Source organism: Stegodyphus dumicola, chromosome 3 (genome assembly GCF_044657685.1).
Source record: "Stegodyphus dumicola isolate Sdum_Otavi_A_Nest chromosome 3, ASM4465768v1".
Taxonomy (NCBI): Eukaryota; Metazoa; Arthropoda; class Arachnida; order Araneae; family Eresidae; genus Stegodyphus; species Stegodyphus dumicola.
Window position 1 is genome coordinate 180,192,920 of NC_140770.1, and position 10,909 is coordinate 180,203,828.

General features: G+C 29.0%; 1 long non-coding RNA gene across 1 annotated transcript in view; it reads right to left on the reverse strand.

Annotated features, from left to right (window-relative positions):
• LOC146998222 (uncharacterized) overlaps window positions 1–6,115 on the reverse strand; it is a 720,447-nt gene extending 714,332 nt beyond the window's left edge. Inside the window, exon 1 of the long non-coding RNA XR_015040042.1 lies at window positions 5,797–6,115. This is a non-coding gene — a long non-coding RNA (uncharacterized LOC146998222). The remainder of the gene's footprint in view (window positions 1–5,796) is intronic.
• Between the last annotated feature and the right edge of the window lie 4,794 nt (window positions 6,116–10,909).

A 10,909-nucleotide genomic window follows, 5' to 3' on the forward strand; every position in this document is an offset into this window, starting at 1 on the left:
TCTTTTATACCTGAAACACTAAATTGCAATATGGCACCTAAACATAATTTTACCCTTACTTTAACGTAAAATGAAGTATTCTGTTAAATTAGCTTTAGTATGCTATGTTTTTAAAGTTTAATGCAAAACAGTCATCAAAAACAAAGATCTTTATTTGCAAATAATCGAATTTTAGTTCTTTATTATATGATAAACCATTATTGAGCAGTCATTGTTGTATCACTCTTAATAAATATGTGTATGCACGTTGAGATTGTTTGAATACTCTCTTTTATGCAGATAAAAGAACGTGACTTTTAAACCTATTAAAAGCTTAGAAACCTAAATTATGTTCAGTAACAGAGATTCCAAAAGGTCTAGCAGCGAAGAGATAAAATGCTTTTGATAAAAAAAAAAAAAAAAAAAAAAAAAACAGAAAAATCTTGCAGCTAAAAAATACTGAGGAAAAACTTGAAGGGATAGAACTGAATTTCGCCTGGGAAGTGGTTGAGATTAGAGAAGCGAATAAAGCATTTTTTGCTTTTGCTAACAAAATAGCTTAAAGTGTTGCTCATATTGTATATTTTGACATATTTTCTGGCGGCATTTCAGACTTTTGTATGTAACTCGCTTTTAGATTTGAAGATAAGCTTGTCATAAAATGGGTTAGTTTCTGAATGACATGAACTGACAGTTAAGCATAACTAGCAGAGCAGATTTTTTAAAGAATTCTTTGCTTCTCTGTTTTACAAAGCAACAGACTGTAAGTTTGCTAACTGTATTTCTGCATTATTTAACCATTTTATCGGTGATGAATTATATCTAAAATTGAATTATATGAACATGTTCTACAATATTTAGCATAAGTTTATGTTGTTCGTTTGGCTTTATATTACGTAAATTTTTGTGTTATGTGTATCTTTTATTTAAAATCCAGCTTGATATTTCAAGCTAAAAATGTATTTCTCACATGGCCGTTGATTTTCATTCCTTTCGGCTGCGCTTCGAGAAATAAAATATTACTTGTAATTGTTCTTCCCTTTGACGAAAACGAGTAAAAATTAACATTTCTCTTCCAACAAAAGAAACTATATTTTATCTGATGACTACTAAAGAATTTTTTAATTGTGAAGATTAGGTATGTATTTAAATATATAAATTCTTATAGAATGCTTTATAAAAAGAAGGACAACATTACATGATAAATACAATGGTTTAGAAGGAACAGATATAATTTAGAATATCTTACGTATATCTCTTCTTTAGGGCATATATGACTTAAAAATCTAGTAACGTCATTACCGGTTTGATGAATGAAGGCGCATCGCAATGTAATCATGGACATGCGATGTACCCACCCAATGCATCTCATAATAAATAAGTGTTCAAATCACTGATCGTTGATGATAATGTTAGTTGTGTTGCACTGGAAGACTACTGACTATTCATCACAATTCAAACTTGCCTGGTGTAACACAAATGCTGTCAAAAATTAAGTGGCTGAAAATTATGAGTTCCTCTGCAATGTTCAACAATTCCTCGAACGCAAATAATTTCATATAAAATCTATCATTTGCAACTACCACGATTTCAAAGGAGAGAAACGAATCACCCAGTATAAATCATGGGTGTCCCATCATTCAGACAATAGAAAGCGCCTTCACGCCATTTTCAAAAATCGCCAGTCCTATTATAGAATACCAGTATCAAAACTATTCGAATAACATCTTGGTATTATCAACCTTCCAAATACACGATATAATGCTCTAGTAGTGTTTTCGAGCTTGTAGTTATATAGGAAACGTATGGAAAGAAAACATATTTTATTTTATTCTTTATGAGAAAAGAAGAAACATTGTTTTTTTAAAAAAATAATTGGACAATTAGCAAATCTTTTGAATCTAAATCTTTCGTTTTATATTTGAAATACATAACACCTTCATGTCTTCCTGATACTGAATATGCAGAAGTGCAAAGTATACATATTTCAATCAAATTTTACAAATTTTTATTATTTTGACTATAAGAAAATTTCGTTGACAAATATGTGTTACATTATTAAAACTGCATATAATATATTTAACAATATAAATTACATATGCATACGAAATTTAACTACGTTAAATGTTTCTTACATTTGATGCAAGTCTCTAAAGAGGATAATTTATACATTTTAATCATTTTTATAACTATGATTTTAGAGGTTATTTTAAGTTTCTAAAGGTTATTTTAATTTTTAAACATGCTTTACTGTCTATTCTCGTTCTCCACCTACTATTCCCTGTCACAATATGGCGTTTTTAGTAACGCGTTACATGTAAATGAGGTAGAAATGAGTATTTAAAGGAAGAAGTGGCGTGCGTTGGCCGTCAAGCTGCTTCATTGTTTAAAGCCAACTACGCTCGGCCGTATTAAACGTGCCTGTTGATATTCGATGGTTAATTTAATTAAGGGACAACTACGTTAGTTAATGGTATACAATTGTGGCTCAGTTTAGTTCAGCATTAGATTAGTTTCTTATTTTTCATATTTTGTATTAAAGCCCAAGTAGAGGCTTTTCTGTAAGCCAGAGAAAGGGACCATATGTATTCCTAGTTTGAGACAATAAAGGGTGAGTTCAACCTTTCTCTGGACTTTTTATTTGTATTATTGGACAGAGCGATAAGTCGCTACATAGTTCATCACGTTTTCTACAAATTTAAGCATATATAATGTAATTAGAAACGTTACGTTTTTATACTTGAAATTCATTTTTATTAGAGACAAATGATTCAGTCTGCTCACCGTTTCTTAAACGATTTTTAAAATGTGTAATTCTTAAGAATAGATGATCAAATACAGATTATCGTTAATTGATTTCAAATTTAATTTCTTCTCAGTTTTAAAGTGAATGTCAATTTTTTCATAATTCATTCTTTTAATGTGCAGATTCGGAAAAAGTTAATATTTACAATAAGAACATTAAATGAAAAACTTATTATACCTCAGAATTTCTCTGAGAAAGTTACTCTAAAGTAAACTTTCTCAGAGAAATTCTGAGGAAAACTTAGAAAAATTAATTTCTCTCTGTAATTTGGTGTAACTGTTACTTATATTATCAAATATTAAAATGATGCAATTATGTGATTTAACTAATTAGCAAATATTAGACTAGATTTTGTTGAAAAAATTTTTGAACAATTTTTAAAAGATTTTTGTATTTCCGTTGAAACGTAGTTATTTTGTTTCACTAACGGAGCTCGGACAGTAACAGGTGCAACACAGAAAACAGAAAAACACATTGAAAAAAAAATTAAAAATTTCTTCAAATAGGAAGGTAAATTATGAAATCACTCAAACAGAATAAAACGTTTTGAGAATCTTCAGAAGTTTTTATTTACAGCTTACAATATTTACATTTTAAAATTTATTTCCATTTATTAAAATACGAGTTGTGCCTTGAAGGGGGAATAATGCAAAAGAATCATATAAAAATGTTCAATATGTAAGTTCTTTAGACATTAAAACATTAATTAAAAGTGCTCTGCTAGATACAATTTAATTTTTTTAATAAGCTAATATTTATTTTATATTCATTCACTTTTAAGAATAAGAAACTCAAGGAAATTTACTATGTTAAATCATTTGAGTTTAAATCTAAAACTAAAAATTAATTATTATTCAGAAACATTTTCATAAACAGAAAGAAAAGGATAAATTTATTTAAGATATTTGGAAATATATGAACGATAATATATGCTACAAAATAAGTAAAAACCAACCTCATTGGTTTTTACTTACTAATATTTGCTTAATTGGAAAATTCTATCGTTTTGGGAGAAACCGTCACCATGTCCTCCTTCTTCAACGAGCAATTCCTCATCTTGCATATATTATATAGATTCTTTCGGTCCCTCTTATAGGCTTCATTATAAATTCTTGATATGATATCAGTATATTTACATAAAAATTGTACTCATCATTTATTATTCATTTCCCATAGTTTGGTTCAATACATTGGGTTTTCTGTCTTCAGTACAACAGTGATGAAACCTACGTGAAAAATTAGTGCTCAGGAAAGGAAAGGTAAATATTCGTTGGGATGGAAATGAAATCCTTCTAATTTTGAGCTTATTGAGATGAGTTAACTATGAGTGAGTTTAATAGCATTTCCATTTACTTTAATTTCTGTCTCCTATTTCTTCAGATTTTGAGATACTAGGAACATTTATTTAGGTTTAGATAAAACTGAAATGTTACAATTTGAGTTTCTATTTGGAGTGTTTAAGTGGAGGATTGCAAAATTATAAAATTTTTATGTGATTATATGCTTATTTAATTTTGCACACATGTTGTGGAACAGCATTTCAAATTAATCAAATTCATTTAAATATATAGAAAATATTCAAAAAAAAATTTTTTTTAATGAACTCCGATTACTACGTAACCTTACATAATTTAGATCATATTACGCCTTCGAGTAAAAATATGTTGTCATTTTCCCTCTAGCAGCTATATATATGTTAACTTCATTTATTGTATTCTACTCATTACGTACTGATTTGCTTCTGTTCCAGTTTTGTTTTCTATGTTTTAGAATCATTATTTTTCATTTGTGTCTTCCTGTATAAACGTTAATGATTTAAGATTTATGCAAATTATATTTATTTTTTATCTGTTTTTTTTATTAATTAATTACTTTGCAGATTTTGCGATTCATTTTGTCGCTACAATTTTGCGAGTCAAGTATTTTTAATTATATTTATTCCATTTTCGAATTTATATGTTTGGAACTATAAGTAAATTTGCTTGCGTTAATTGCATACATATATGTATGTATACAATTCTTAATTTCAAAACAGCAATAGGTGTAATTAATTAACAGAAACATAGGAAGAGAAAACAATGAACTATTACGTGAAAGATCTTTAGAATCGTGATCTTTTATAATTGAGCTACGTTCTAGATCGTCAAATAAAATTTCTGTAGTATATCATTAAAATGTTATTTTTCTTTTGAAATCTAAAATGAAAATATTTAAATTTATATTTGGAAGTAAAATACAATAATGTGTTAAATAAACCTAAAACGGTGAAATCTTTAACAGCTGCAGTATGCCACTTTGGTTTCCTAAGTTGCTAGTTTTTAGAAAATTTGTAAATTTTGCATTAATATATTATACTCTTATTAGAAAAGATTTTAATTTCTGTATATTGAGTAATTGATTTCGAGTCAAGACGGCGCAAGTTTTATTTTGATGATATATTACAGGTTTTATATATCATCATATAATTTTAAAAGGAAATTTCTAAGCTTTAAGTTTTTTAAACATTTTAAACGCTTCAAATCTTGTATTAACGCCTTTTTAGTTCAATTTACAGAATAATTTCTTTAATTTTACCATTAATCTTAATAGATTTCAGAATCGTGCTGTGTTAATAATACTTTTGGCTGCTTTGTGACAAAGACCAAATAGTTATCAAAAATTATTTATTTGTTTTTAATTTTAATCCAAATTTTTTTTAATAATTTTATATCATTTATGCAATAACTTTCTTTTTAGTTTTGTTTTACATGTTTTGGATTCATTGCTTTGATATTTGTCTTGATTCGTGCTCGTGATTTTAAACTTATATTAATTATTTTTAGTTGATTTTTACTGCTCTCCTAATTACCTAATTACGTTTGCAAAATTTAAGGAGACATTAATATTATTTTTAATTAATTTTTATAGAAATTTTTATCTGTGTATTTGGTAATATATGCATCGCTACAATTTCTTAATCGTTGCAAAAATAATGTAATAAGTTTTCATAAAAAGCATAAAAAATTACTCACTGATTTATTTACGAGAGTAATCCACTGGGAATCCAAACTTTCTAACACCGCTTTTCAATGTTCACAAACATATCCAAATAATTCACTTGTTTGCACATGAAATATTTTGTAAAATATGCACACAATAAAGCCACAACACTCTGATTCTTCTTCAGAGGAATAATTTATTCCGTGATATATCCTCTTTTCCTCCTGACTTGTTTTCAAGAAATCATAAAGAAGCATGAAGAATCACATGGTTATCAAATAGTAATCGTGCGTATCCGAACCTGCAGACAGAAACAAAATGAAGTCAAGGATTGGCGCAGGATTGTAACTTTCGCCCTTACTTTCAACAAAAAAGCACAGTACGTTCGAACGCGGAACGAATGATGATGAACAAGGCTTTTTTTTTTTTTTCTTTTCGCCATAACCTAGACCGGTTCATCAAGAACTTTGCCGTTGCCTTGAGATACAGAGAGTCAAAAAAGAGTGAAGTGTTTAGTATGTAGGTATCGGAATTCCCCTTTTTATATCATGTAAACGCATTGCAAAAAAATCACTTTGATTTTTTTTTTTTTTAACTTTTAATTTGCATCAAAATATTTTCCGATTTTTTTTCTTTTTTTCATTCCTTTTTTTTCTTTCTTTTAACAAGGAATAGTTGCTTTACCTAAAGACCAGCGCCTCATGCAATAAGCTGCTTAAACTGCTACTTCATGTGGTTAATCATTTACTGCACGAATCGGATATTAAAATAAATCTTCGAAATCTATCAGAAAGTTATACGTATATTAAGTAATAATCTCCAACATTTTCAGCGAGAGAAAATGGTAAGATAAGGGAAATTACAATTTTGCTAAGATGTGTTCACAAACAGTACACACACACACACATATTATATATATATATATATATTCTAAATAAAAATTAAACGTAAATTAAAAAGCCCGTGACTTGCGCTAAAGCTGCAAAGTAATAAACCAATAATCCATAATACTTTATAAGAAGAAACAGAAATTCAATTTAAAACCATTAAATACTCATATTTTTTGTCATTATTTAAATAGGACTATAAATTAGTATGGAATATACCTCCTATTCTTTAAAAACATAAAATTCTGGTAAGAAAAATCTTTAATCGCAAAACTACCAAAACCAAAAGTAAGTTTTAAATATTAAAAAATTTCTATTGTCATTGATTGCAGATTAATCGACTGATCAATGGGATAAATCAATCTACCATCAATTAACAACAACTGAATTAAGAGAGAGTGTGCATATCTTCATGTAATGAATAAACTAAAATGAGAATTTTGTTGTCTGCGGATAGAGAGGAAAACATTTTAAAATGAAATTTAGCTTCTATTCTTTTTAGAAAATCATTGCATTTTTAGGCCATTTTGCATAACAGAATTGTTGTAATTAAACGAATGATTACTCATTTACTCAAAAATGATTTGAGTTAAATAATTTGATTGAAGGTGTCATAGAGGCTAAAATGATGAAAATAAAAAATGAAAACCATATTTTCATAAAATAAGCCTTTATTTAAATCGCATACAATTATTAGTAAAAGTATAGTTTTATCATATAATTAAATGGCAGGAAAAGATTAAGCAATTCTCCTTGATAAATTTACCTACAGGTTTACATTTATAACACAGATAATAAAAATGTGAGACCTAATTAACGACACTTAATAACTGGATACTAGTGTCAAATGTATAAGTTATTAAGTTCATAAATTTATCAAAAGCACCCATACTTTTATTTTTTGTGATATAAATTTTTGGATAATGTTTGCAAAAAATTAACGAAATATCTTACTCCCATAAAAATATGTGATAAATTAATTTCCTACTTTACGTTCATTCATTAGTTATTTAATGAATTATAAATAAAAGCTTACTTTATAAAACAGTTTTATATACTTATTTAAGGTAATTTTATCATATTTTTTGGAATGTATTTGTCGGTACTATTAAGGTTTTAAATGTTAGAAGCGTAAAAATTTATTTGACTTGACCGGGATTTGAACAATAGATCTTAAATCTTGTCAGCTGAATGTGGTGTCCATTTTCACCAAGAGAGTATGCGCAGAGAAATACAATAGCATTAACATAGCAAATTTAGGCAAATTTAGTTGTTAATCACACCAAAAGAAAAGTATTGGAACTTAATATAATCTTTGTATTCAAATTCTAAACAGATAATGATATGAAATGAAATCTTGGAAATTGGAAATGAAGAAAATATATTCATACTTTCAAAATGTGGTATATTATGTTAAATGGATCACGTGACCCACTGGAATGTTGCCATTTTTCCATGATACGAAATTTTTGCATTAATAATACTAAAGTGATTTTAAAAGTCTGAAGAAATTTTCAAGTGCTAGGGAAAGTTACTTGTAGTTATTCTCAAGCAAAGTCTTTAAAATAGTCCTTCTCCAAGATTTATAAATGTTATTTAATCACATAAATCCACTTGAAGTATAGTATAATGACTAATTACATAAGTGTCACTTACATTTAAAAGTGGCATAGTTGCGAAAGAAAAAAAAAATCTGAAGTTGTTTATTGTTACGTAAATTTAAGCTCATATTGATTAATCGTCAGCAGGCTGAAGAACGCCACCAGTGCAAAATAAAGAATTCATTACGACACCATAGAATTTGAATTCAAAATGTGATTAGAGTTAGGTTTAGTGACACTGTTTAGCAGAATTTTTTGAAGATGTAGTAGTAAATTTTTTGAAGAAGACGATGATTATATTAAACGAAAGAATATAGAGATTCTTCTGAAACATATTGATGTGGCATTTCTTCAGTATAATCGACGTGTATTAAGAAGCAGTAAAAATTATTTAATAACATGCGACTGTTAATTATTCTTATTTAAATCTTAGACAATAGTAAAGTCATTTTACAAAGTCCAAGGCGGAAAAAATAAAAAGTGAAAAATAGTTCAAAAATTAAAATTATAAGGTATTTTCTTCCTTCTTTCCGCATGCCTTCGTGTATAACTGGAAGCACACTCGACGCCTATTCGAGAGGTCCAGGATTCGAGTCGCAATGAGGGCACTGCATATTTTCCACAGCTCCTGCTTAAAAAAAACCGAATGACTCCACAATTGGCGCCCGAACTAAAAGAGGATGGATGATAATTTTTCAGCACCAGTATTTGGCGAATAGTTACACTAATCCCCAATCGCCCTTTAAAAAGTGGATTATATAATGTATTTTCTCCCTACTTTCCGCATGCCTTTCTGGTGTAACGGTAGCAATTCGAGAAGTTCGGAGCTCGAGACCCGGCGAGGCCAGTGCCCATTTTTTCCCTTTCTTGATTCAAAAAAAATGTAATGACTCTACAAAGCTAATTATTAGCATTTCTTTTCCCTTCTAACACTATATCTATATATATAAAAAGAAGATTTTGTGTGTGTATCTTTTGTTCGTGCTTGCGCGTGAGCTAATGGACCCAGGGCTGCGAAATTTGGTACTTAGGTGCATCTAGACAAAAGCCTGTGCATCTCGAAGCGATTTCTTTCAAAATTCGAAAGAGGTTTTCCAATTTTATGTTTTTTGATGAAATCGCATCAAATCGATAATTCAACACCAACAATGGCACGCAGCCATTGTTGTTGATATATCCACTGTTTCCATTGTTGCTGATATCAGTACTGTTGCCACTCGGAAAAATGAGGGCGATAATTCTGTGCAGTTTTTAAATTTAATGTTTCTTTACGATACTGGACGTTTGTCGACAGAAGTTAACGAGATTGGTTAATTTATTAATTAGGATAATTAATATTTTTACTAAGAGATATTGCTTATTTCATTGTAATTTTTTATATGCAATACATTTTTATTGAAATTTGTGTGTGTGTATGATATTTTTTTTTATAAAGTTGTTCTGCAGAGTAAAATTTTGTGCAGTTTTTAAATTTAATGTTTCGTGTTCCCTTTAGGCATTTTTCCAGTACATTTAAAAGCCAGACGAAGGCTGGCCGCCTAGCGCTTAGTGTAAATATAATAACATCTCAAATTGTTATAATTTAACACAGGTACGTATAATTCGAGATCAAGCATTTTAATATGTTGAAGATTTGACGTTCCAAGGCAATTTTCTTCGAATGTTTTCAAGGTAAAAAGCTGTAATTCTTCTAGTTGTAACTTCGTTTCAGCTGTGAATTACCATTTCAAGGCAAAATTTTCTGAATTTAAAATGCAGTAAGTATTGTTACTTCCATCTGTGAGGTAGATACTATATTCAAGGACGATAACACACTGAGAAATGTTTTCAAGGAATTATCACTTGCACGGCGGTCATCATTTACACTCTGCTTGACCTTGACCTGTTTTGAATACATATTTCCAAAATAACCTTTCATAAATTTAGCGAAATTGCGAACAGAGTATACAAGAAATTCTGCAATCATAAAATTAATGAGGTTTATGGAACTAATAAGTCATAGGAATAATGTGCTAGAAGAGGGATGTCAAACTCAGTATCTCAAGTGAGCCAAACAGTCAGCACTGTACAATGGCGCTTCGGTCGCGAGAACAAAAGACAATTTTCATACTTAACGATGTACTTAAAAAGTGAGTAAATACATAAGAAAAGAAGTAAAATAAGGAAATTGGGATAGTAGATGAATGCAAGTTCATGCCGCGCACGGAATCGCGAAAGATACGATAGCGTATTGTTATTGCAATTTTAATTTACTCATATTTTTTCTGAGATAGGAACCCAACCTTTATAAATTCTACGAAGTTAAAATAATCATTAAAATTCTCGTTACCTCTTATTCTGAGTACAAATCTACGCAAAAATTAGAATATTTAAATTTCAAGGGTATTATTGGAATGAATATGTATATAGAACCTAAAATATATGGTGCATTCCGGTGAACAACTTTTTTCACACTTTCTTAGTGTTATGTGAGTATCAGTTTTTCCAAAATAAACAGTTCTGTAATATTTCCCAAAAGTGCTCTTCTCAGTATGATACAGCACAATCAGTACTTACCATTGAAACAACTAAGAACGTTAAACATAACACAATATAAAAAGCCTCAAATACGTAATCTCACACAGTGATCTCTCAGCACTGTCAGTATTCTGAGGTAA